Source organism: Solanum dulcamara, chromosome 8, assembly GCF_947179165.1.
Source record: "Solanum dulcamara chromosome 8, daSolDulc1.2, whole genome shotgun sequence".
In the NCBI taxonomy this organism is placed as follows: Eukaryota; Viridiplantae; Streptophyta; class Magnoliopsida; order Solanales; family Solanaceae; genus Solanum; species Solanum dulcamara.
The window spans coordinates 39,830,708-39,858,409 of record NC_077244.1 but is presented as its reverse complement, the minus strand read 5'-3'; the positions used below and the strand labels follow the sequence as shown (position 1 = coordinate 39,858,409).

At 36.4% G+C, this 27,702-nt stretch overlaps 1 long non-coding RNA gene across 1 annotated transcript; it reads left to right on the top strand.

The window, feature by feature from the left end:
• The first annotated feature begins 1,798 nt into the window (after nt 1-1,798).
• LOC129900233 (uncharacterized) lies at nt 1,799-5,863 on the top strand. Its single transcript, XR_008769585.1, has 3 exons — nt 1,799-1,966; nt 3,620-3,650; nt 3,978-5,863. It is a non-coding gene; the product is annotated as an uncharacterized LOC129900233 (long non-coding RNA).
• The last annotated feature ends 21,839 nt before the right edge of the window (nt 5,864-27,702 follow it).

Sequence of the window (27,702 nt, the reverse complement as noted above, 5' to 3'; positions counted from 1 at the left end):
GAACTGATCGATCATGAATTGGGGCAAGAAATGGGAGTGGTAAAATGGTTATTTTTCATAAATCACCTAAAATGACCTACAAGGTTATTATATCATCCACCACTAAAAATCATGTTCGTCCTCAAACATAAAGAAGAAGGAAGAAAAATACTCGATGTTACCAAGAGCCTGAGGTAAGACTTTTAAATTCGGTATTTGCTTCCCCAAGTGAAATCATTCTTAGACCATATTGTCAAGATCAATTTCCAAAACTGAACTTCTAAACCAAAATTGAAAAATTCACAAACCAAGAGTGATTACCAAGCCAGGGACTAATACATGAATCAAACCTGAACCGAAAGTCTCTAAATCACAAAAAAATCATTGGAATGAAACCTTTTCCCACATAACCATGAGAAGATTCTGAACTTCTACCTGCTAAAATCAGGAGTGAATCCAGAAACAGCCACCAAACATGCATAATGCGCAAACCCATCACTGATCTTAGTTAAATTTCCTTTTCTCAACATAATCCTTCCACGATCTTTAGCTGCAAATACCTGATATTTATAAAATATCTCATCAAGCGAGAACCCAAATAATCTGATTCAAAGAAGGAGATGATGAAGTAACCACCAGTTAAAAATACACCCAAACATACAGAAGCTCTAATAGCGTTGTCGGGATGTTGGAACAATAGTTGTGATCATAGAAAATTCTTGAAAATGGTAGAACTAGGTCCAATAGTCCTCAAAGTCAATCACATATAGCTGAAACATGTCCTCAATGACGAGATAAATACCAAGACTATCGAGAACCTACAATTCTCCATGATAGACCTCATACAAGCACTCTCAACAAGGTTCGCACATACAATACTACTAGTATACCCTAATTGCCAAAAATTCTGCTCTGTCTTACTTAGAATACTCCCTCCCCAGTATCCACTATTATAAATCCTTCAATTATTTTATTTCCATCTATTTGACTCCTCTCTCCATATGATATATGATTTGATCACCAACACAGCTCGAAACATACTTAACTCATCAAAATCCAACATATTCACCATAATTTGATAATTAAAATCGAAAATCTGAGTATTATTTGTATTAACTCTATTCATGTCTGGTACCAATCTATCTAAACTGGGACTTGGACAGTCTTTATTGATCATAAGTTAATCTTGTCCGTTAATTTAAAAAACTATTCTAATATCTGTTTAATTATGGATTCTATTTCTTCAATTTTATTCTTTTTGGAGAGTATTTTCTTTTTTAAAGCTTCTCCATGAGTAAAGGACTTTGGTAATCATCTTCGTGATGAAAAACCTTCATCTTCACTTTTTGGAAAATTGACAGCCATGAACGGATATGATAAGTCTTTACTGGCTACCATTTGAACTGGACCAGCTGTATCATCATCCGATACAGTGGATTTCTTTGCATTTATTGGGGAATGCACACCATTCTCATCTATTTTTTTTGAGATGGAAAACTCGGTTCTAATGTCTATGTACCAGTATTCACCTTTTGAGGGGTGACTTTGCCTTTGAGTATTTTCACCTGTTCCATTAATTTGATATTTTCTTGGAGTAAGGCATCTATTTTAGCATTAAGTCTCTTGAAGGCTTCAGTCATTGAAGAAATATAGTCAATATATATATATATTTATATATACAAATTTATTTTTTATCATTGATTTGAATCTAAACTTAGCTCGGACCAAATGACGCTAATTACTAATATATAAAAGAGGCTAAGAGGAAGTTTCTCTTCGTCATCATGCCTGCTTTTTAATAGGGGTAAGTTTGTCTTTTCAAGTTGTGGTATTTTGTGGCTTCTTCAACCCTCCACACGTGTCCTAACTAAATAGTAACATACCACTAATTACACCACTAACGAGGCAGTAACACACCGCTAGAAGAAGAAAATTGTACATATGTTTCATCGGATTCACTTGGTGGTACTTCCCCATGCTTAATTTGGTATGTGTCTCCGTCCCTTTTTGAATTTACTTTGTCTCTTCTCTACTAATTCCTTGTTTTGATGGTTTGATTTGGAGCTTTATATGTGCTTGAATTTTGTTGCTTTATCATGCTTAATTATGAATTTTTAGAGCTGAATTCCAGCCAATTCAGTGTGAAGTATGTTTCTTTTCTTGAGTTATGGTCGACAAAACTTTGGGTATTTTGGTGGGATTTAGTCCTCCTCTGTGCTTTTTTGTGTCTTGGTGTGTATATATGTTCGGCCCACAACTATTTATGATTGTGAGGTTTACTATCTGCAAATTCAACTTTGGTTGTACTTTGTCTAAACTATTGGTCTTGACCACTTCGGACTTATTATCTTGCGCAATTTTTCTAAAGGTATCACTCCCGCTGAACGATGATTACAGTATGACCAAAATTTAATATGCACCAATGGCTAATTTATGTGATAACAGCGAATTGAATCTCTGTCCTAAGAATTTATTGTGTGCCTTTGAGTTTTACCTTATCTTTTGTCTCTTTGTCTTCTCCTATTTGCCATTTTGCCTTCAACAAATTTGTCTACAGGATTAAATCACATACTTTTAGTTCTCTCTAAAGTATTTGTTGGTCTCTATAGTTTTTTTTATAGGATTAAGTTAACACATTTTTAATTCTCTTTCATCTACTTGTTGGTCTCTATAGAAATCCTACCATATTTTTAGTCCATTTTCACTTCTCCTTATATTGGGTTGGCATAGTATACTTTAAAAATAATAGATATAATAATAATTTTACTACACTATACATCTTTGAATCAAAATTCTATCGAAATTTAAACTAGTCAACTCATTCGTATGATATTTGGTGCTTGGTAAAAGTTTCTTCGTACAAAGTATTGTCAGAGTATGCAACGCTGTGCTCATTGTCATACCCATCTTACTAATGCTATTGGAGATTCTTTTTCCTCATGTTACCACATCTTTTTGTCTATATAATACGAAAGGGGCCAAAGCTACAAGAAATTAGGTTTGGAAAAAAACATTATTCTTGGTAGTGGACATTTTCTTCCTGGTAACGCAAGTAAGCTTTCTGTCTTCACTAATGTAAATTTCACTTCTTTCTATCTCGCTTATCTCGCTATGTATCAACTATTATTTACTAGATTACAATAACTTTTTCTTAAAACCCTCATACAAATGAACGTTAAATAATCCACACACATAAAATCAAATACCTAAAGCCACCTGATATGAGACAACTCAGTTTAAACAATGAACTTCAGCTCATTATTTTTCCTGTTCTTTAGTATTCATATCTCGCCTCTACAGAAAAGGATAACTGCTTTGTTACTCCAAAATGTCCAGATCCCTCTAAATCCTCTTTGTTTGCTGGGATCTCACGTTTCATCATACCATTTTAAAATCAAATTCAGATATCTTGCTAGAAAGCATTTTTGAGGCTAATGATGGATCCCAAAATGATGCATGAATTATTGATTTACAATGTAATATGTTCCCTTCTGATGAATTCTTATTGTATTTGGAATGAATATGTTTTTGTTGTAACTTGAAAAAAAGTGACCATTGTGCTATGTTTTCATCAAGTCAATGTGTTTATTTAATCATTTGGTCACAACTTAATTAGTTTTGTGCAATGTTTTTCCTACAGGCTTCTTTTGCAATTATTTTGGAAAGAAGAGGTACACCAATCCATTTTCAACTTACAAATGTGACATCATCATAGTACTTTCTCATCTAATTTTTAGCTATTTTGTATTGACTAGCTTATACTTTAAATTTTTGACTGTGGGATTCATTTATTCATGCACCTACTATTACACACTACCTATTCAGCCATTAACATACACACTGGCAATTTAGTCCATGTAGATGCTTAAAAAGAAACATGTAATATTATTTCCCTCGAATGTTTTCGATTCCAACTTCCTTTATCAGTTTTCTGCACAAAGCTTAGTTCTAACAATGTCATTGTTTCTTGTCTATACTGCATTATCGCAATGGAATAGAGGCTTAATATTGAAGCAATCACACCCTCAATTAAAGAATGGACCTACAAGGTTTTGGTGGTTGATAAATATCACCCTCGCGAGAACAAAAATTAGACTATTCATTTCCAGACAATAGCTGTACAGGATGAAAATGTCAGCTTACTATTCTTATCTCTCCACAGTGATTGCATCAAGAATGTGTAGACATATTAAAGACCTCTTCTATTTTAATCGATTGCAGGAAGAACATGTTTTAATAGTTTTGTACAGTGATGACATTAGCAGGTGTCATAAATTGTTCACCCCTTTCAAGACGTATTTGGTTTTGGGTGCAAGGGTTAGGGAACTACGATTTTACTTAGTATGATTCAAAAACTTTGAATGGGTTGTCGATAAGTACACAATTGTTGAATCTATTACAAATAGGAAAGTCGGTGAGGCTCCATTACCCCTTCCAACAAAGTTGAGCATACTTTCTTTTTTGCATCTCGAATAATAACTTCAAGGAGTTGAATTTTGTGAGTCTTCTTATCATATCTTCACTTCTTTTCTTTCTTGGTTAAATAGATCTTTCAAACCGAACTGAACAACGACATTTTACTGTTCGTACCAACAGATTTGCTAGAAGTGGTTTGAATGAGAGGACCCAATGCATATTTTAAATTGAAAATCAAAGGGATAATTTGAGAAGAACCTTGGGACTCCATAGGTGAAAGGGTCCATAGATGAATTTCCACATACCTTGCTGAATTTTGACCTTGAGTTGGGAAAAAAGAGACTTGATCTTGAAGAAACCCTAGCAAATTTCTTGATGATGAAGAAGACCTTTGAGAGTAGCCTTGCGAGAGAAGATTTGTGATTTTTTGAGAGTTAATAAGAGAATGAGAGGTTTAGGAATACTTAGGGTAATCAATAGTTGAGAACCTAGTACCAAAAACATCCACATACATTAATAAAGTATATGAAAAAGACCAAACTGCCCCTCATTAAACCTGGTCGGAAGACCCTATGAATCACCCTTTATGAGTCATCGAAAAGTTTATGGGTCGTAGACCCAATTCGTCCTAGCAACCCTTGAAAGACCCTAAAAACTGAGCCTCTGATCTTCTTCTACGACTCATCTTTACTAGTCGTAAACACTTTTATGACTCATCCTGTTGAGTCGTAGAAAGAGTTCTAAAATTTGTTGTTTCTCAAACTCAGACACTGATCCTATGATTCCCTTCTACAAGTCATCAAAACTTCCACGAGTCATAGATTAATTTGTTAACTCACTTCCACACTTAGTCAAATTTCCAACTCTCAGCATCAACCCTACAAGTCTCTCCTACGACTCATAGGTTGAGTCGTAGACTATGAATCAGTCTATTTTCCCAAGTTTTTCCTTCATTTCAACTTTTTAACTTTCGGGGTCTTACATCAAGACTAAGATAAGTGTATTAACCTACTCCTGAATCTAAACATAGCAAAAATAATCAAACAGCAACCTAACCAATGCTTCATAAGTTAGGTAGGTACAAATATCAAAAAAGACCACCAATCCAAGACCCTTTAAGCCTAGAAGGTGAAAACTCAATCTATATACCCCTATCAGTAGTCCCCTATCCCCGTAGACAGTCATATAGCCCTATTAGGCAACAATATAGCTCTGTAGACAGTGCATAGAGCTCTTAGGCATCAATATTTCCTCGTAGTCAACTCATAGCCCTCTTAGGCAAGGGGACTAGAATTTAATTAGTTGAAATGTACCACTCATAACTCTCCTTAAGAGGCCTATGGACCACTTTACCGATAGTTGGCCATTTAAGGCCTGGTCGCTTAAGTGGTCTTTTGACCGTAGGGGTCATTGCTAGTGATTATATCTCTATAATCCTCTTCCATTTCTCAAAAGAAGACATTGTTAAAGGAGCTCGTATTAGTGTGTTCTTGCTTATTTCTTGACCATTTCAGTTGATTCAAAAGTAATTCCCTTCACTTTCTATTATGTAATTTAGCTTCATTTCCGCAATTAATTCTCATTTTGAACCTCAAAATCCTTGTTTTCTAAAATTTAGTTTTTGGAAAATTTAAGGTTTGAATTGATTTCTGTGTTTGCCCAACTTCTGCGCAAGGAGAACATAATGACAGAGTTAGTTTTCAATTCACTATCATTATTTGTGGGTCAACTTTTGACTTAATTTCTAGTCTAAATTTTGTAATATTGATATGGTTATTGTTAGTTCCACATTGACATGTGTATTCTGTTTTTGGTAGTGTGGTAGCATTCTGAGACTCTTTTGAATGGGAAAAGTACCTAAGTAGAGGTTTAGTGTGGTTTCGACCTTGAGGTAGGTTACAATTTCTTTTTATTTGGACTTGGCTTAGTTAGATAACATATCAATTGAGTAGAATTTATTGTTAGGGAGGTTTTAGGTAAATATATTAGGTTTTATGATTTTTAGTTGTTCTTTTGGTCATTTTTGGGATATTAGTTCAGCTTTTAGTCGTAAAGCCTTATCTTAGGATGAGCCTCAATTTTGGATGATGTTATAGGATTCTTAGAATGCTTTTAGGTAAAACATAGATTTATGAGTGTTGAATTGGTTTGTTATGATTATGTTCCTTTTCAGTTATTTTTGAGCTTTTATCGTATTACTAGCGTGTTTGTGGGTCTGAGGCCTTGGAATTGAACTGGCTGAAATTCCATGTTCGTATGACTGTTGTGTTGCGAGTGATTGCTTAATTGTTGTGTGGTGTGATTTTTTTGCAAATTACTTCACTGAGGTTGGTATGAATTCATGCGCATGACATCTGCATTTGGCATTCTTGTATCTAGAAATGAGGAAAAAGGTTATTTGAGAAACTTAAATGACTTCGTAATGATTTCACTTGTTTTGGGTTCTAAGGGAGCGGGTTACTGTTTTACTTGAGGGACCTTGGAAATTTTGAAAGAAAATACACTATTTTTGAGATTTTTTATCTTAATGAGATAATTACTTTAAACCTATTGGTTTTACTATCGAGCCTTGAATATTTTGAGGAAAAATACTATTTTTATGAGAGATTGGGTACAATGGAGAATTTCCTTTAACTATAATGACACCCTTAGTTTCTATTAGGAGATGTACTATTTTACTTTATATTGTGAGCTCGGGGGATTATTTTGGGTTTCACATCATGCACACTGCATATGTGGATGAGCTCTGATGACCAGCAAATTGAATTCCAAGTTTTACTAGTATGCATATGTTAATGGCTGAGGCAAGTCTATAAAATGTCTCGGGGAGCCTACAGAGCAGTCAGCGGGAAAATTTTAGGTCTTTTTAATTTAAACATACATTGGCTACACATGCATTGCATTGAATTGCCTTGAGTTGTATGTATGTCTGTGATTGATTTGGAATTTTAATGTCGAATATCCATTACTATTATCTTCTTTATTTGTCAGCGTTTATTCTTCTAGTTAGCTGTTGTTCCATAGTATTAGCATTGTTGTATCTCTACTTGATCGTCTTATGATTCCTACTCTATATTTTGATACTCATACTACACTTTTACATCTTTTTGTAATACAGTTCTGAGTACGATTCACCCTCATTGAGTGCAGATCTCTTGTAGCCATCGCATATTTGAATCGTGGTGAACTTTTGGCGCCCAGATATTTGTTGCTTTCCTTCTTTTTTTGTACTATCTATGAAGTTTTTACTTTTGATTAAATACGTCTGATGTATATTAACTATCAAAAGTCTATTTATAATTCGATCCATTTCAAATCATGATTCCGTAATAGCGTAACGATAGAGTAAACCCTACTAAGCAATAAAATCAATCCTCATTAGTCATTAACACTAAGGATGTAATATCCCACGCGTTTGAAGGAAGGTTAGCATATGATATAATAAGGTTAAGCATTTCAAAAATGATTTTGGTGGATTTTTAGGACACATAATTTTAGATAAATTTTTCTAAGAAATTGCATTTCGAGAAGGGTGCGCGCGACAGGGACCTGCTCCCCCATAGCGTAAATTTTTCCCAAGTTAAAATCTGGCCAAAATCTCATTTGCTCAAAATTGGCTCATCAGGGAATAAATCCGCATCTCGGACTTAGGTTGTGTTTTTTGTCCGATTTCATTTTTGAAATGGAAATACTTTAGACATTTTCTTAACTATTAGTTACACCTTGATGTTTTTAGAATCTAATTCGGCTCTATAAACTAACCTAAACCTCTAATTTCATTCATTCTACCATAATTCACGTATTCAAATAATTCTCTCTCTACAAAGGCTCCTAAAAACTCTATTGAAGACCTTCAAGGAATTTTCTCAAATCCTCCATTAAAAGTCCAAGTTTCTTCAAATTTATTTGGTTTTCTCTTACAAGGTATGTGGGTATTTCATCCTAGGGTACTTTCACCCATGGAGCCCAAAAAATTCTCTATTTTTTCAATCAGTTAAAGTATATATTTTAATGGGTTTTATAATCTCTATTTCAGTTGCATGAATTATGATTCTAATTATTATTTTGAATCTATTTTAATTTAAATTGAGGATTATTGCATAGAATTAAAGAGTTTTTCTGTGAATTTCCCTACATTATTCTTTAAGGTTCATGATATGGATTATGAGTATTTCTACTTATACTTACAGTTGATGTTATTTTCAAGAATTATGTATGGATTGATATAAAGTATATGATCATGTATGTTTTCAATCCAATTTCATGATTTCCAAGTCAATTGATCATGTATTCGCATTTCTATCCTAATTTCTCAAGTATAAGCTATGATCATGAATTCCAAGTCTGCTAGAAAATTTTATGAATAAGGGTGACTTAAGACCCTAATGATATTTTTATAAAAAAGATTTGTAATGATGGAAGGCCTGCACCCATATTACATGAATCACATGACAATGAGCTATTCCTATGAATAAATTTATGAAATATGATTATGAAAGGCTTGTGATTTATGACAAGTATGATTTATGATTATGATATGATATGTATTCCGTGGGATGTTGACTTAGAACCGAGAGGAATTTGAGGTTGAGGGCTCTACCTAAGCCTTAGTAGCAACCTCTAGTCCCTTAAACTTCGTTGTCACCGTAGGTTTCCTATATGGCCTAACTAGTGGATCCACATATAGAACTTAATAATTATAATATTGGATGGAGTCTACCATGGCCAATAGCCTCCCCATTCTCATTGTGGGGATTCATAGGATTCCATGTAATAGCTTGCATGGTCTTATTGTCTGTTACATTTGTCTCCCACATATGTATGGCACTTATGATGTTTTAAAAGACTACTCCTATCCTTTACTTTTATATGATACTCTTATGCTTTGATGTGCATTGACCTTCCTTATGACTACTTATGATTTCTCTACTTCTCTTATCATGCTATTTGAAATGGTCATTTGCACAACATGATTTTAATTATGCATTGAATTTCCTATATACTTAGTACATTTAAACGTACTAACACATACTTTATTTTCTATTATATCACAATGTAGGGATAGACGCTCCATCTTATTCTTGTCGCTAGTCGGTGATCCACTTGAAGATTGTGTGGTGAGTCCTCATTCATCGAGGAAAAACCCCAAGTCATTCTTTTTTTTATTGTCATTTATAGACTTTGATGATGTTTGGAGACTATCTTATGTCATGTTATTTCTTTCTTTGAGGGTGAGCTAGGAACATGTCCTAGTCCCTGCCTATGTAGTCATGTACAGGCATGATGGTCATATATGTATAGAGTCTATATTTTCTTGATTCTCTATCTCTCTCTATTTATGTTATGTCTTCTTGGATTTTTATGAGTTTCCTCTTATTTGTTACCTTATGTATGCTTATGATATGATAAGAGGCTTGATTGGAGTTTCCTTAGGAATCCTAATCATTGTTGTCACGACTCAACCCTGTAGGCTGCGACTGGGGTCCGACCTGGACCCCCTGCATACCTAACTATCAGTTGTGGTCAAATTGAACTGTAAATAAAATAATATCATGTAACAGAGCCCCATTGGGCGATAACATTTTCATAATCCTGTAGCCTTTTCATTTGTGTCGTAACATGAAAGGGCATCCAAGCCGACAAGGCTACCTTAACATAATAACATATACCATACATCATGTAGAGCCAGCTGAATCAAACTAATATACACAACCCACATATACATGTCTGCAGACCTCTAACAATATTAATGACAACATATGGCGGGACAGGGCCTCCGTCGTACCCCTGAATAAACAAAATAGTTCTATAATTAGTGGTCAACACCAAAAGCTAGCTCCGATACAATGGAGCCTCTTCCAGCTGAGTTGAGCTGAATCCTAAGCTGACGGACTCCAAAACCTGTATCTGTACCTGCAGGCATAAACGCAGTCCCCCCTGCCCCCCTCCCGAGAAGAGGGGGTCAGTACGATATATGTACTGAGTATGTAAAACATAACACAATACGACTAGAGGCATATCCGAAATAGAGAAGCAGGGGATAGAATATCAAATCAGAAACTTGTACTTGGAGAAGTAAAGTCATGCATGCTCAAATTTTTAATATAGTCGGCCCTATCAGGGATTCGGTGAATCATAACTGCAGAAACATCACCTCCTTATTACAACACATCATCATATCATCATATATATACATACGTATTAGGCCCTCTAGTGAGGGCGCGATGAATAATGCAGTGGAATTGTGCACGATAATTATTCCCAACCCCGGGGTCGATGAAAGAAGTGTTACAGTATGCACGAGTAAAGTAGTGAGAAACAAAACATAGTTTAAATCATTATCGAAGACTCAATGAAGTCATCAGATGAATCATCCCTGGAGATCAGGGTAGAAAGTATCTGACGTATACTCCCTAAATGTCACTAAGGACTAGGTAAAAGGGAGTTTTGGAAATCTTAGACGTATACTAGTATGAAATATCTTATAGTAGTCCGAGCATTGGTTATCTTAGAGCCTTTCTTTTTTTTTTTTACAGAAAAAAGCTTAGTCGAATCAATCGTTATACATTCATATAGAAGACTCGAGGAGTAGGAGTATAACTAATTTAAAAGTCTTATCATTCAGAAGTGATCTAGAGTCCTGAAGTCATATTCAGAACCTAAGAGTGAAGTTTTCCTGAAGCTTTCATCATCCATAGCCTACATCTAAGACATGCCAAAAAGGAAGAGAAAAGATAGGCTTTAGATACCTATGTCAAAAATATGCCAAGAGAGAGCTTCACCTTCCTCGTACGAGTCACTCTTGGTCACGTTTGCCTCGTCGTCCTTTGAACCTATTAAACATGGAAGTAATACGAATATCAACCACTCTTGACTTTCCAGTACCTTCAGTTGCACCTTAGTATTCATGGAATCTATTTCCTTATTAGTTTCCTTGACTAGTTCTTTAATTAGTTAAGGCGTTAACAAAATTTGGGCAGTACCTCCCCTATAACGTGCCCTATCCAAATTTCCAATCACACCCCTAATAACTACAGCCAACAAACAACAACAACCTTCAACATATATACAAGTAATTCACACCAACATTACACAATACAAACCCCAAACAACTTACTGAAAACTATCAAAATGTGAATTCTGGACAGCTTACTGTCTTGCATTGTCTCTTCGTTTCGAAGGGGTAATTGAGGGAAATAGGCTTTATGTCCTCCATGAAAGTTATAGACATGTGTCTTAGGGTCTCATAAAACTTCGAATCACCCCTACATCAATTCCTTACAAAGAGATATTCCCAAAATACCAACAGTAGTCCGTGTAAGATGTCCAAAACCAAAATCTGGGCAGTACCTCCTCTATACTTCATCACCCTTTTTTGAGCAGATAAAAGACAAAAAATATTTTAAAAGATAAATTAAAGTTATACACCTATGAAATAACTTTCCAAAACATATTGAATCACTCGAAACAAAGCTGTACAAAAGAAGTTATACTAATATTACTAACAACAGTTCCATTCAAAAACGGGTTTGTTAACTAAATCTTAACGTTTTCTCCTTCAACTTTCTCTTATTTGTTTCCAAGTGTAAACTGAAACCATGATTCCTTAGGCATCCTAAGACACATGTATACACCCCCACATGGTTGAAAAACATTGTAGATAACTAATTCATGGAGGAAACTTGAAGAACTTACCTTAAATTTGGCCAAAGTCGTAGCTTATCCTTTTCTTGCTTCACGTTTCTTCTCTATTCTTTTGGTTTCCTTTTTGCTGAAAATGAATGACTTAAGAGTCATTAACATACCTTTATGTGCTGTTTTGGGAGGTGACACGTGTTATCACTATAGGGGGACACGTGTCCATACCTTATTGGGCCAACGTAACTATGCAACTAGTTAGGGGCTGCCACGTGTCCTTGGTGGGGCCCACCCCCAAGCAGGTGGGTCATCTGCTTGACCCTAAGAAGGTGGATCACCTGCTTGCTTGAGGTGCTTCCACGTGTCACCTTCCTAGGCTGCCACGTGTCATCTTCTCCGTGCGTTCATAATCTTGTCTTATTTTAAGAACCTGTGTAATCCATGCTACGTAAGCTTGGTATGTATTTAAGTAACTCAAGTGTATAAGACATCTAAATTAGTAGCTTACATAGGTAAATCGAGTCCTACAACTCATTTCTTGGCCTCAAATTCTTTTCGGATTTCTTATGACTCTATTTCCAACCTTCCCTCTGATGGGGTATCGCACTCTTCTTTCCTTGGAGTCATTTTATGGTGTCGCAGATTATTCAGATCACATGCTCACTTCTAAGAAGCTTAAAAACTATTTCGAGCTCTAGAGTGTAGGGTGTAACATCCTTCCCCCCTTTAGGACATTCATCCCCGAATGTTAAATAAAACTTCCCTTAGCACCTTATACAAATCGTAAGGAGATTCTTTACTGTTTCCATAACACATACTTCTATCCAAGTACTTAATATATGAGTTTCAGGAGTTGGGGTTACCTGCAGACATCGAGAATAGGTGCGAATACTTGTGTTTCATGTTCTCTTCAGCTTCTCTGATCATCCTCTTTCTGGTTTTGGTTTTTCCACAGTATCTTGACAGAAGGCACGTCTTTAGTCTACAATCTTCTAGTTTGCCGATTTAAGATGGCGATAGGTTGTTCATCGCAGGATTCCATTTCATGGACATTATCTATGGAATATACCCTGGGTGGCTCGTTAGTACCCTTGCGAAGCATCTTTATCTGAGGGACTGGGCATATAGTTTCCAAATAAGGTGGTAAGCTCAACTTACCGGCCACTTTGCCCATCTTACGAGCAACTTGATACCATCTAATGTATTTTGGGTTAAATTTCCTTTTCTGGGTGACCTTGTTATGAACATCCAATCATCAATTTGAACTCTGTATGTTGATGTCGATTATCTGTACATCATTTTTGCTGACTCTAGGCTGTTAGTCGATAGTTTTCTTAATCATGTCGGGGCCTTTTTAGCTTAGTCTTTCTAACATTAACCCATCCCATAGGGGACGTACACGCCTTGATGTACTAGTCTTGTACAGGGCCATTAGGATACTAGAGTAGTAATTATTATTGTAGGCAACTTGATAAGTGATGGACAATCATCCCAACTATCTTTGAAGTTAACAACACCAGCTCACGACATATCTTCTAGCGTTTAAATAGTACGCTTTAACTTGTTCATCAGATTTGAGGGTAAAGTAGTGTACGAAGACTTATCTGTCTTCCCAGTTTCTTCGCGTACTAATCCTTAGTAGTTAACTGTAACTTGGGCTCATTCTTCTGGGATAATAGCTATGGGGACTCCGTAAGGTCCTACCACTCTTTTACCCTATAATTTTACACCTTCTCGGATGAGTAGATAGACTTTGATTGAAGGAGCATGGGCTAATATCGTTAATCCCTAGGTAACATTCCCTCCAGAGTCATCTGTCGATGGAGTGCGAAGTGAGTCTTATAGCCCTGGTCATATTGTGGAATTTTTGACCTCGGGTATTACTTCCTCGCTTCCATAAATTACATCAACTGGTACCCTTACCTTTTGGGTTTTGCTTTTCAATCCTTAGAGTTGGCTGCCAAGTGGTGTCGAAATTCCCTCGCCCACTGGCCCATATAACTATTCAGTCATTTTCCTATCATTAATTGGTACTATGTCGAAGCACAGTGGCATTCAAGTGCGCCATCAGTTAGTAATTAATTAATCAGGCTAGTTTTCCTTAAGCCCTTGTTACAATTGCCTTAACGTATCTTATAATACTCTAGGTACATAATCTCATATCATTCCCCCGTCACTAGTTCAGATTCTTCCATATCGCATTATCATACCAGCACTAACGCATTAAGTTCCATCAGAATTTCGAAGTTAAGCGTGTTGGGGTGAGAGAAATAATGGGATGGGTGACCTCCTTGGGAAGTCTTTATGTCGCATTTCATGGTAATCCTTGCAATAATGTGCAGGGCACTCAACTTAGCCCAAAATTCATCTTAGCATCGTCTCACTAGTCTTTATGTTTTGCCTTGTCCTTTCCTCTGTTATCTTGCAACCAGCTAGTCCTGTTCGTCTTATTCAAACCATTTCAAAATTTTCCTTACCCCCGCTTGTAATCATCTTGACACATTTTCGTGTCATTCTTTACCTTTACAAGGATATGAGAAGGTTTTCAACTTAACCTGAGAGATATCTTAGTGTTGTCCCACTCGTCCCCCCTTGTTGCACTTCTTTCTTTTCCCCTATTCACTCTATGTTCTTCTCATTTTCTACCACAGGAGGCTCTCTATTCCTTTTTCTTTGGTTATTTATCTATCGCAACATCATTTGCAACTAACTCTATAGCCAACATTTTGGCTTTTGGTCTAGCATACTGTCATTATCCTTCGTAATGTCTCTTGAGTTATTCGATATCTTTTCATGGTTACACTCTTCTATTTTTATACGCAGCCGCCTTCTAGTGTTTTGTTGTTCAGGGTCTCATCACACCCTTCTTAACGCTGCCTTATGTAGTATTCTGGCTTCCATCCAATTATTGGTGGCTTTTGGACCTTTCTAACTTGGTCCGGCAAGATATTTTATTGAAGTTTAGACGTCCATCTCAAATATATTGCCATATCAATTGCCTCCTCCTACTTTTTCCATTTTCTCATTAACTTCCCCCCTTTAGAGGGTACTCGTACTTTCATCTGCTTGTACCTTGCTCTATGTCTCTATGTCCAGTCTCAATTTCGTCCAATCTCTTTCTCCAATCGACTTGGTACTGCATCAGGTCCCCATCTTCCTGTATATTTTACAACCTGGTTATCCGCGTATGGAATTTTGGCTAAATTATGAAACGATGAGAACCTCTTCATACATAGTGTGATACCTCATCTATTACTCTGTACTTGAGTAATGGGACCCATGGGACTACTCGTCTGAGGCACATTCTACTTATCTTCCTCAAAAATTAATTAGTACTTGTAGTCGTTCCAATTTCAATTAGGTAGTACTAGTATTCCGACGATAACTATTCTAGGTTTTCTTGAAGTAGTGGCTTTGTCCCAACCTATATCCTTTGTTTCTTGGGATGAACATAAGTCGCACCATTTATTCCCTAATTCTGCCGTCTTTGTCTTTTAAGGGTTCCACTATTTTTGGGGCGACGTTGTGTACACGTGTCATTCCTTTATATCTTAAGCTCCATGCTCTTACTGCGTACTCTACGCAAGCTTTTAACTTAGTTAGAATCTACCACATGCGCCTTATTAGCATTTTTACTTTATCCCCGTACTGCTATACTACAAGTTTAATTCATACTCATATTCAGCTCCTGACATCTCTTTGAGGTGCTTCTGTTTAGAATTTCTTTCCCCAATTAGTCGGTAGAGAACTATAAACTGTTATCGTAAACCATTTCCTGACCATTATTGGAAGAAACCAGAATCTCTTAAACATCACAGTACTTCTTTTAATACTTGACCTACCTGGTCTCCTTCCGAGTTTATCCTCGAGTTATGAACAACTCATCTAATTTACAATAGGAGTTAGGGCTTGGTACTTTCAAAAAGAGTGAAGCTCAATTACTGGATATCTTATCCTTCCACATGAACTTCTCCCCTCTTTTTTTTTCTCTAGCACAATTACGACTGGAGATACTGTGGTCTGAACTGTACTGCTCTGATAGACTTTTATTTTTCCATAATAAACTTCCCCGAGTGAAAAGGGTATCCCTTATTGACGACCTAAAGGGTACCTCTTACAACTTTAGTTAACCATAATAGGGGTACTTGGTATCAACCTCCAAGACATGTTATAAAGCTATGTTTTATTCCCTTTTACTTGTTTTGGGAAAAATTTGGCAGAGTTTCCTCTACACTCCTTACTATCCCAAAACCTGCACGCAGGAAATACCAACAATGCCTCACAAGGCCAACATATATATATATATATATATATTCATATCGTATCACCACCGTGTAGGGCTTTCAATATCATCTCACATTACGCCACACAAGGCTTTCAACATCAACAATAATATAAAAATACTAGACTTACCTCGTATGTCCAACTTCAAACTACATCGGTTGAATTTTCCCGTCTATTTTTCCCTTCAGTTTTTGACTTTACATTTCAATCACATGTTGATACCTTACACAACAGATATTTTTCATGCCTTTACTTTACTTACCTGCGTGCTTCGTAACTTCCCATGTCATCAATTACTTCCTTCTATTGGTGTCGTTCTTCTATTAAGATCCAAGGTTAGTATAAGGAATTTTTCTATGACTCGGATCTAAAGCACGATCTCAAATATGAAAGAAAGGTAACATCCTAAATATCCTGTAGCCTTCTGTTTATAGATATGGCATGCAACACATCGATAATCAAGACTCTACTAAACATGGTCTGCAGACAGTCCAAGGACAAACTTCTCTAATACCACTTCTATCATGACCCAACCCCGTAGGCCGTGACTGGGGTCCGACCTAGACCCCCCATATACCTAACTATCAGTTGTGATCAAATTGAACTATAAATAAAACAATATCATGTAACAGAGCCCCATTGGGCGATAATATTTCCATAAACCTGTAGCCCTTTTCGTTTGTGTCGTAACATGAAAGAGCATGCAAGCTGATAAGGCTATCATAACATAATAACATATACCATACATCATGTAGACCTAGCTGAATCAAACTAATATACACAACCCACATATACATATCTGCAGACCTCTAATAATATCAATGACAACAAATAGCGGGACAGGGCCCCCGCCGTACCCCTGAATAGACAAAGCAGTTCTATACATCAGTGGTCAGCACCAAAAGCTGGCTCCAATTTAATGGAGCCTCTTCCAGCTGAGCTGAGCTGAATCCTAAGCTGATGGACTCCAAAACCTATATCTGTACCTGCGGGCATGAACGGAGCCCCCTCTCCCGAGAAGAGGAGGTCAGTACAACATATGTACTGAGTATGTAAAACATAACACAATACGACTAGAGGTATATCCGAAATAGAGAAGCAGGGGATAAAATATCAAATCAGAAACCTGTACTTGGAGAAGTAAAGTCATGCATGCTCAAATTTTTAATATAGCCAGCCCTATGAGAGATCCGGTGAATCATAACTGTAGTAACATCACCTCCTTATTACAACATATCATCATATCATCATATATATACATACGTATTGGGCCCTCTAGTGAGGGCGCATTAAACAATGCAGTGGAATTGTGCATGATAATATTTTTCGACCTCAGGGTCGATGAAAAAAGTGTTACAGTATGCACAAGTAGAGTAGTGAAAAACAAAACACAATTTAAATTATTATCGGAGACTCAATGAAGTCATCAGATGAATCATCCCTGGAGATCAGGGTAGAAAGTATCTGACGTATACTCCCTAAATGTCACTAAGGACTAGGTAAAAGGGAGTTTTGGAAATCTTAGACATATACTAGTATGAAATATCTTATAGCAGTCCGATCATTGGTTATCTCATAAACTTTCTTTTTTTTACAGAAAAGAGCTTAGCCGAATCAATCTTTATACAGTCATATAGAAGACTCGAGGAGTAGGAGTATAACTACTTTAAAAGTCTTAACATTGAGAAGTGATCCAGAGTCCTGAAGTCATATTCAGAACCTAAGAGTGAAGTTTTCCCGAAGCTTTCATCATCCATAGCCTACATCTAAGACATGCCAAAAAGGAAGAGAAAAAGATAGGCTTTACATACCTATGTCAAAAACATGCCAAGAGAGAGCTTCACATACCTCGTACGAGTCACCCTTTGTCACGTTCGCCTCATCGTCCTTTGAACCTATTCAACATGGAAGTAATACGAATATCAACCACTTTTGACTTTCCAGCACCTTCAGTTGCACCTTAGTATTCATGGAATCTATTTCCTTATTCGTTTTCTCGACTAGTTCTTTAATTAGTTAAGGCGTTAACGAAAATTGGGCAGCACCTCCCCTATAACGTGCCCTATCCAAATTTCCAATCACACCCCTAATAACTATATCCAACCAAAAACAACAACTTGCAACATATATACAAGAAATTCACACCAACATTACACAATACAAACTCCAAACAACTCACTCAAAACTATCAAAACGTGAATTCTGGACAGCTTACTGTCTTGCATTGTCTCTTCGTTTCGAAGGGGTAATTGATGGAAACAGGCTTTATATCTTTCATGAAAGTTATAGACATGTGTCGTAGGGTATCATACAACTTTGAATCACCCCTATATCAATTCCTTACAAAACGATATGCCCAAAATACCAACAGTAGTCCGTGTAAGATGTCCAAAACCAAAATTTGGGCAGTACCTCCTCTATACTTCATCACCCTTTTTCGAGTAGATAAAAGCAAAAGTGGATTTTAAAGGATCATGAAAGTTATATAACTATAAATACCTTTCCAAAACGCATTGAATTACTTGAAACGAAGCTGTACAAAAGAAGTTATACTAATATTACTAACAACAGTCTCATTCAAAAACGGGTTTGTTAACTAAATCTTAACGTTTTCTCCTTCAACTTTCTCCTATTTCTTTCCAAGTGTAAACTGAAACCATGGTTTCGTAGGCATCCTAAGACATATGTATACACCCCACATGGTTGAAAAACATAGTAGATAACTAATTCACAGAGGAAACTTGAAGAACTTACCTTAAATTTGGCCAAAGTCGTAGCTAATCCTTTTTTTGCTTCACATTTCTTCTCTGTTCTTTTGGTTTCCTTTTTGCTGAAAATGAATGACTTAAGAGTCATTAACATACCTTTATGTGCTGTTTTGGAAGGTGACATGTGTCATCCCTATAGAGGGACACGTGTCCACACCTTATTGGGTCAACGTAACCATGCAACTAGTTAGGGGATGCCACATGTCCTTGGTGGGGCCCACCCCCAAGCAGATGGGTCACCTGTTTACTCGAGGTTCTACCATGTGTTGCCTTCCTTGGCTTCCATGTGTCATCTTCTCCTTTTCTCTGTGGGTTCGTAATCTCATCTTATTTTAAGAACCCGTGTAATCCATGCTACATAAGCTTGGTATGTCTTTAAGTAACTCAAGTGTATAAGACTTCTAAATTAGTAGCTTACGTATGTATATCGAGTCCTATGACTCATTTCTTGGCCTCCAATTCCTTTCGGATTTCTCATGACTCTATTTCCAACCTTCCCTCTGATGGGGTATCGCACTCTTATTTCCTTGGACTCATTTGATGGTGTCGCAGATTATACGGCTCACATGCTCACTTATAAGAAGCTTAAGAACTATTCTGAGCTCAAGAGTATGGGGTGTAACAATTGTGTCATATCTAGACCCTAGTTTGGGATGTGACAAACTTGGTATCAAAGCATAAGGTTTTGTAGTATCCAAGGGAGTCCAATAAATCACATCAAGTAGAGTCTTATTTATGGGTGTGAAGCGTGTCATATCTAAGGATGGGAGTCTATGAGGCATCTTAGGAAATATTCACTTCTTTAATTATCTATGTTGTGTGATACAATGTACTCTAAGCCTTTTCTCTCTAACAATTGCTTTTTGCGATTTTCCGAAAATGCCTCTAAGAGGAGCTCCACGTCAAAGAGGGGTTGATGCTAATGAGGGACAAGCCCCTCAAGCTCCTAATGATCCTCTAGATGATCAAGTTACTCATGTCAAGTTTTGTACTGCTTTTTCTATGCTAGCCCAAGCCATGACTACTCAAGTGAACCAGGGAGTAGTGGCTCCTCCAAATATGTCTACACTGGCTTCAAGGGTTAGGGACTTTACAAGTATGAATCCTCCCGAGTTTCATGGGTCCAAAGTTGATGAGAATCCATAATACTTTGTTGATGAAATGTATAAGATTGTTTCTATTATAGGGTGTCTTCAGAGGAGAAGGCGGAGTTGGTGTCCTACCGACTCAAAGGTATTGCTTAAGTGTTGTACAATCAATAGAAGGACTAAAGGGTTGAAGAAGGTCCCATAAGTTGGGAAAATTTCAAAATTGCATTTTGACCGCTTCTTCCCACTTGAATTGAGGTAGGCGAAAGTGTTGGAGTTTATCAATCTCATGCAAGGTAACATGAATGTGAGAGAATATGACCTCAGGTTTACAAAGTTGTCCAAGTATGGTCCTTCTTTGGTAACCGACTCTCTTGTCCAAATTAAGTTTATTTGTGTTATGTCAGACTTGGTGATGAAAGAGTGCCTAACTGCTATGCTTATCAAAGTGATGGATATTTCTAGGCTGACATATGCCAAATAAATTAAAGGAGAGAAGATTAAGGAGAGAAAGGTGAAGGAGTCCAAGAGGGATTGATTTGAAGGTGAGTTTTCTCAATCCAAATCTGGTGGTGGTAATGGTCATTTTCAGCAAGGCCCAAGGTTTCAAGGCCAAGGTTCTTCACAAGCTTCGGGATAAAGCTTTGATAAATATAGGTTCTCCAACCCTAAGGCCCAAGATAGTGGTGTTAGTTGGTCTACTCCTCCTAAGTGAACCAAGTATAGGAGAAACCATGGAGGTAAATGTTTGTTTGGTACAGGTTCTTGCTTTGGATGTGGTAAAATGGGAAATAACATCTCTAAATTCCCTAACAATGGGAGAGAGGGTCATCCTCAAGGTCAAGCTACCCAAGGAGGACAAGCTTCACAAGGTGGTGGCCCATGCCAAAATAGGTTTGATGCACTCCAAACTAGGCAAGATGTTGAGAAGTCTCCCGATGTGGTTACGGGTATGTTGAGAGTCTTTGACTTTGATGTTTATGCTTTACTTGATCTGGGTACTACATTGTATTTTGTTACTCCTTACCTTGCTATAATATTTGATATAAGTCCCAAAATCTTGGTAGAGCCTTTTTTGATTTACATTCTCGTTGGTGATTCGATTATAGCCAAGAAGGTCTATAGAAATTGCACCATGTCAGTCTTGCATAAAATAATACCTTATCATATTATTGAACTTGATATGACCGATTTTGATGTTATTCTTGGTATGGATTGGCTACATGCTTTCTATGCATCTATTGATTATAGAACCCGTATGGTCAAATTCCAATTTCCTAATGAGTTGATTCTTGAGTGGAAGGGAAAGGATTCGGTATTTAGGGGTCGAATCATATCATGCCTAAAAGCCCAAAAAATGTTTTCTAAAGGATGTCTCTATCGTCTAGTGAGGGATAGGGATACAAAATCCAAAGCTTCTACTATTGAGTCAGTTCCCATTGTAAATGAATTCCCCGATATGTTTCTCAATGATTTGCCCTGTATTCCTCCAAAAAGGAAAATAATTTTGGTATAGATCTTCTTCCCAAAACTCAACCCATCTCTATTCCTCCTTACCATATGATCCAGTAGAACTTAAGGAGTTGAAGAAATAATTGAAGGATTTGTTAGACAAGGGTTTCATAAGACAAAGTATTTCAACATGCGGTACTCCTTTGTTGATTATTAGAAAGAAGGATGGGTCACTCCTCATGTGTATAGACTACTGACAATTGAATAAGGTCACCATAAAGAACAAGTATCCTGTTTCAATAATAGATGATTTGTTTGATCAACTCCAAGATGCAAGTCACTTCTCCAAAATTGATCTTTGATCTGGTTATCACCAATTAAGGGCGAGGGAGTGTGACATCCCTAAGATGATATTTTGAACAAGGTTTGACCATTTTGAGTTTTTGGTTATGTCATTTGGGTTGACTAATGCATTCGATATTTTCACGGACTTGATGAATCGAATTTTCAAACAGTATCTAGATATGTTTGTGGTGGTTTTTATTGATGATATATTAATTTATTCCCGAAATGAAGAAGAGCATATGGGTCATTTGAGAATTGTATTGCAAACTTTGAGGGACAAGAAATTATTTGTCAAGTTTAATAAATGTAAATTTTGGTTGAAATTCGTGGCATTTCTTAGTCATGTTATTTTTGGTGATGTTACCATGGTTGATCCAAATAAAATGGAGGCAGTAATGAATTGGACTAGACTACTATCTCCTTCGAATATTTGTAGCTTCTTAGGGTTCGCCGAATATTATAGAAGGTTTGCTAAAGAATTTTCATCTATTGTATCGACTTTGACTAAGTTGACCCAAAAGAAGGTAAAGTTCCAAATGTCGGATGAGTGTGAAAGAAGTTTCCAAACATTGAAGGATTGTCTTATGTCGACACCTATTTTGACATTATCGGAAGGTCTGGATGGGTTTGTTATACATTGTGATGCCTCACGGGTTGGATTAGGTACAGTTTTGATGCAACATGGCAAGGTTATAGAATATTCCTCTAGGCAATTAAAGGTGCATGAATAAAACTATCCAACTCATGACCTTGAATTAGCAGCGATTTATTTTTGCATTAAAAATTTAGCATCACTATCTCTATAGGGTGCATATAGACATATTTATCGAACACAAAAGCTTTCAGTATGAGTTTAGCCAAAGGGACTTGAACCTTAGGCAAATAAGGTGGCTTGAACTATTAAAGGATTATGTTATGAGTATGTTGTACCATCCAAGTAAAGAAAATACTGTTGTCGATGCTCTAAGTTGGTTGTCCATGAATAGTATTGCTCATGTTGAAGATGACAAGAAGGAGTTAGTTAAAGATGTGCGCCGATTGTCCCATTTGGGGGTAAGGTTGAGTTACTCTAATGAGGGTGGTATTATTGTTCAAGATGGTTCAGAATCATCATTGGTAGCATATGTAAATGCAAAGGAAGACATGGATCCCACTTTAGTTGATTTGAAGAAATTGGTGGTTGATAAGAAGATTGAGGTTTTCTCACAAGGGGGAGATGGAGTACTTCATAACCAAGGTCAGTTATGTGTTTCAAATGTTGATGGCCCATTGGGATTTTACGAAGCTTGGCCTACTTTCGCATTAACTCACTATTTTACTGAGTGAAGTCTATAACTCTAGATATTTTATACATCCGGGATCCACCAATATGTATAGAGATTTGAGGAAAGTATATTGGTGGGATGGTATGAAGAGGGATATAGCAAAGTTTGTGGCAGAATGTCCAAAATACCAATAAATGAAAGTTGAACATCAAAGACCAGAAGGTCTAGCCCAAGATATTGAAATTCCTACTTAGAAGTGGGAAGATGTGAACACGTACTGCATAACGGGTTTGTCTCTTACCTGAAAATAACATGATTCTATTTGGTTGGTAGTGGATAGAATGACCAAGTTGGCCCATTTCTTACCGGTTAAGATTTCTTATAGTGCTAAAGATTATGCCAAGATATATATTCGGGAATTGGTACAGTTACATGGTGTCCCATTGTCCATTATTTCAAATTATGGTAATCAATTCACTTCTCACTTTTGGAAATCCTTTCAAAGGGGTCTTGGCATAAACTTTAAGCTAAGTACCGCATTTCACCCTCAAAACAATGGAAAATCCGAAAGAACAATCCAAACTTTAGAAGATATGTTAAGGGCTTATGTGTTTGATTTCAAAGGAAGTTGGGATGATCACTTACTATTAGTTTAATTTTCTTACAATAATAGTTATCATTCGAGTATCGGAATGGCACCATTTGAAGCCTTGTATGGGAGAAGGTGTCGATCCCTTATTGGATGGTTTGAAATGCGATAGGGTGCGTTGTTAGGGCCCGAGTTAGTGTTTGAGGCCTTGAAAAAGGTCAAACTTATTCAAGAAAGGTTAAGGGATGCCTAAAGTTATCAAAAGTCTTATTCGGATATTAGGAGGAGAGAACTTGAGTTCCATGTAGAAGATTACGTTTACTTGAAGATTTCTCCCTTGAAAGGATTAATGCATTTGGAAAGAAGGGGAATCTTAGTCCTCAGTATGTAGGCCCATATAGGATCCTAAGGCATATTAGTAAGGTGGTTTATGAACTTGATTTTCCATTGGAGTTAGCCACGGTTCATCAGTATTCCATCTATCAATGATGAGGAAATATGTTGTTGATCCCAATGCCATTGTACCTTTGGGTAATGTGAGTGTTGAAGAAAACTTGACTTATGAGGAGGTTCAGGTGAAAATTTTTTACCATCAAGTTAAAAGGTTGAGGAACAAGGAAGTTGCATCCATCAAAGTATTGTGGAGAAACCAAGAAGTTGAAAGTACTATATGGGAAGCGGAAACGGACATGATGAAACAATATCCATATCTCTTCCCTCCCATTCAGGCCTAAGGTATTTAGCTATTCATGCTCGAACCCTCCAAACTCTTGTGTTCCAGTCTCTTTAGTCTTATTACATGCATGCATACTCATGAACCTGATTTTAAATGATGTTTCAATTGTTTTTTTGGATACATGTTGGGTTGTTAATCTTTACACTCTACTCTACTAAATCTAGTCATACCTTATTCGAGGAAGAATATTTCCAAGGAGGGAATATTGTAATAAGATTAAGCATTCCAAAATTGATCTCGGTGAATTTTTAGGATACATATTTCAGAAGATAAATTAATCTTTAGGGTTCATAATATGCATTATGGGTATTTTTAATTATACTTCCAATTGATTTTAATTTCATGAATTATGTATGGGTTCATATAAAGTATATGATCATGTATGTTTTCAATCTAAATTTATGATTTGCAAGTCAATTGATCATGTATTCATGTGCCTACCCTAATTTTAAGCATAAGCTATGATCATGAATTTCAAGTGTGCAAGAAAGTTTTATGAATGAGGGTGACTTAAGACTCTAATGATGTTTCTATGAAAAGGATTCATAATGATGGAAGACCTACACCCACATTACATAAATCACATGAAAATGAGCTATTCCTATGAACAAGTTTATGAAGAATGATTATGAAAGGCTTGTGATTTATGACAAGTATGATTTATGATTATGAAATGATATGTACTCCGAGGGATGTTGACTTAGCACTGAGAGGACTTTGAGGTGGGGGCTCGACCTAAGGCTTAGTAGAAATCTCTAGTCCCTTAACCTATGCTGCTTTCGTAGGTTTCCATTATGGCCTACCTAGTAGATCCATAAATAGCACTTAATGATGATAATATTGGACGGAGTCTACCTTGGCCACTAGCCTTCCCCCTTCTCGATGTGGGGATCACCGAATTCCATATAATAGCCCACATGGTCTTATTTTTGGTTACGATTGTCTCCCAGATATGTATGGCCCTTATGGTGTTTTATAAGACTACTCCTATCCTTTACTTTTATAGGATACTCTTACGGTTTAATGTGCGTTGACCTTCCTTATGCCTACTTATAATTTCACTACTTCTCTTATCATACTATTTGAAATGGTTATTTGCATAACATGGTTTTAATTATGCATTACATTGCATACATACTTAGTACATTCAAAAGTACTAATGCATACGTTGTTTCCTACAATATATCACAATATAGAGATGGATGCTCCATCTTATTCTTGTGGCTAGTCGATGATCCATTTAAAGATTATGTGGTGAGTCCTCATGCTTCGAGGGAAAGGTCATTAGCTCTTTTATTGTCATTTCTAGACTTTGTTGATATTTTGAGACTATCCTATGTCATGTTATTTCTTCCTTTGAGGGTGATCTAGGAACAAGTCCTAGTCCCCACCTATGTAATCATGTAGAGACATGGTGGACATATGTGTATAGAGTTTATGTTGTCTTGATTCTCTCTCTAGTTATGCTATGTCTTGTTGAAATTTTATGAGTTTCCATTTATTTGTTCCCTTATGTATACTTATGATATGCTAAGAGGCTTGGTTGGGGTTTCTTCAGAAATTTCAATCCCCATGTCACATTTAGGACATAGTTTGGTCGTGACAAAGGGTATTTGATCAGTTTTTGGATAAAATCAAAATCAAACTAATTTAATCATTTTTTAATTATTAAAATCAAATATAATTCATATTCATGGTTGTTGTCGCTTTGGTTTAATTTTTATGAAACCTAATGATTTTCTTTCTCTTTTATTTTTTCACTATAATTAGAAAAATATTCTCATTTTTGAACTTATAATTAATTATTAACCTTTTATTATGGTGGCTATAATTTTTTGTGGATTATGGAGAAACTTTCTTAACATTTATAAGCATTAATCATAATAAAATATTATCAATTTTTTAAACATTAAATCCAAATCCAAACAAAATAAAAAAATATTTAATCAATTGAGTTATTAATTTTGGGTTTGGACCGTAGGTCAATAGCACCCTACTCGGCTAAGGACCATTTCAAGTTGCTCCAAAGAAGCATCTATTCTTTTTTCTTTACTAACTTTTTTTCATTTTCCCTTTCTCAATCTCCTTAAATTAGTCTACGCCCTTTACATCAACAATTTCTGGAATTCAAAGGATCAACAATGTCTCTTCAGATTATGAAAAGACTCCTTCAAAGCCGCGCTAATTTAGTTGCACTGTCTATTAGGTTTTTGGTTTAGAACTTCACTTCCGAATCCAATTCCAACTTGATCCGCGCTACTTCTTTCTTCGGCGGTGGTATTGGACCTGAAATCGCTGAGTCCGACAGGCAGGTCTATTTCTTCTCCTTTCTTACCTTATTAGTTTTCCGAATACTTATTTTGGTTTTTATTGATTTCCGATGAGAATATTAGATTATATTGTTGTTTCCCTAGATATAATTAGATGTAGATTATATGAGGTTTTAGCCTGAAATCTTAGTAGCTTAGTTGGCTAACTACCTGAACTCTCACCTTGTTGGTAAGGGTTCAATTTCCCACATTGTAATCCCCTCCCCCATTTCCCCTACTATACCCCCAATATAAAAAATAAAAAAGAGGTTGTAGCTTGTGTTACTATTCACCAAGCCTTTTTTTGTCTCAATTCTTTGTATGAAAAGAGTACCAAATTTGCAAATCTTAATATTAGATAGTACTTGGTAGGTTGAACCTCTGGTTTGGGCTCTTGCTCTCCTTGTAGCACTCGTGAAATGCTCCTTATTCATAATTAATGTTGAATATTGAAATGGAATTTGCAAGTGTCACAATCTGATTTCTCAGGTCATGATAGTGCCTACTACATCTAGCCAATAGGTAAGCCTAATCTATAGCACAAAACCATAAGCAACGGGCTATCACGCGGAAGAAAAGATTGCAGAACATAGATAACAATAATCAAAGTAAGGAAAGAGATGACCAAATGAATATAGAAATAAACCCCCAAGACCTGGGATCAATCAGTAGTCGAGCTTTTAGTCAAAATAAGAGTACAAAGCTTTTACAAATACAAGATATAAGTACAGACTATCTCCTAAACAAAATAAATATCATTCCTATCCAATATAAATGGAGATAGGCAACTCCAAATGTCAAGAGCTCACCCAGTCTCCGAATCCCAAGAGTTG